The following is a 1,349-nucleotide window of genomic DNA, read 5'->3' as shown; positions in this document are numbered from 1 at the left end:
AAAAATGATTCCTTATTTATTGATTTCATTTGGGATAGGATTATTTCTTTTGCCTCCCTTTTGTGCTTATTATATGGTTTGTTTAGTGGAGTTTCTTTAACCCAGCATTCAAATGTATTGCCATGTTTTCAATGTGCTATCCGTACCTTTTATTATGCAACATGGATTGTCCTCTTCTTGGTATATTTCCTTCTATTCTAACAAAACTTAGTATAAAAAATATTTTTTGTCCCTAACATTTGTTAAAAGTTTCGAAACTATCCTTATTGTTTAATTTTTTATTCAGTTTTGACCTTGATGTATGAAATAAATTTCGATTCTACCCCTATTGTTAATACTTTTTGTCCTTGATGTTTTCAAAAAGTTCTAAAATTACGCCGGTTTGATTTGGACCAATTTTATCCCTAATGCTTTTAATAAGTTTTAATTCTACTCCTGTCATTCAAATCCGCTAAAAATCTAATAGATCAATATTTTCTTTCCAAATTTATCCTTCTCTTAATCTTCCACTCCTCCCTCAGTAAAAGCAGCACCACCAGCCCCACCAATAATAAGGTTGCTGCCACCACCATTGCCTCTGCCTGCACAGCTGCAGCCACCAGTGCCTCTTCCAGCACTGCACCATTGTTCCCAGCTCCATAATCACTACTGCCACCAGCAATATCCCCCCTTTTCAACTATCACCAGCATCAACGTATCAACACAATCATCATAACCAAGAACGAAAAAAAAAAAAGAAAAAGAAGGAAAAAGCAACCACAACAAGAAGCAGGAGCAGCCCCTCCTGGAAAAACGAAACCAAAAAATTGCCAACCACAACAACATCCCCCTCCTCCTGAAATGAAACCTACACCAACCACAGCAGCAGTAAACTTAGGTTTAGGAGTGAAAATCAAATCTAATTACAAGTGTTGACATCTTCGTCATTGCTAGCAAGCTTCCACCACAACATGTATTCTCCACGACATTTTTGTCTGCCTCTTGTTCTTTTTTCTCACCGTCCTTTCTGCTCTACTAGGCCCTGGTATTTTAGGACACGAGTTTAGATCTGCTTCTGATATGCTAATGCCATCGTGAGTTCTCATGAGATTCAATAAGAAAGGGAGAATAGGTGGTGATAATGGTAGTGGTGGTGTGAAGATAATGGCAGTGGTGGTATTTTATTTTATTTTTGGTTGATTATGTTGATGGTGGTGATATTTATAAAGAGTGGATGTTGATGGTTGCAGTGGCGGTTATGGAGGATGGCAAAGACAACGGCAGTGTCAGTAATGGCAATGGTGGTGGCAGCTTTATTATTGGTGATGTTTTTATTAAGGGTTTTTAGATTTTTTTTTTTTGGGGGGCTT

At 37.6% G+C, this 1,349-nt stretch overlaps 1 protein-coding gene across 3 annotated transcripts in view; it reads left to right on the top strand.

The window, feature by feature from the left end:
- LOC107494690 (uncharacterized protein At2g33490) overlaps nt 1-1,349 on the top strand; it is an 11,583-nt gene that overhangs the window by 4,770 nt on the left and 5,464 nt on the right. The window lies entirely within an intron of this gene.

This window comes from Arachis duranensis, chromosome 6 (genome assembly GCF_000817695.3).
Source record: "Arachis duranensis cultivar V14167 chromosome 6, aradu.V14167.gnm2.J7QH, whole genome shotgun sequence".
In the NCBI taxonomy this organism is placed as follows: domain Eukaryota; kingdom Viridiplantae; phylum Streptophyta; class Magnoliopsida; order Fabales; family Fabaceae; genus Arachis; species Arachis duranensis.
This window is presented reverse-complemented; position numbering and strand designations above follow the sequence as displayed.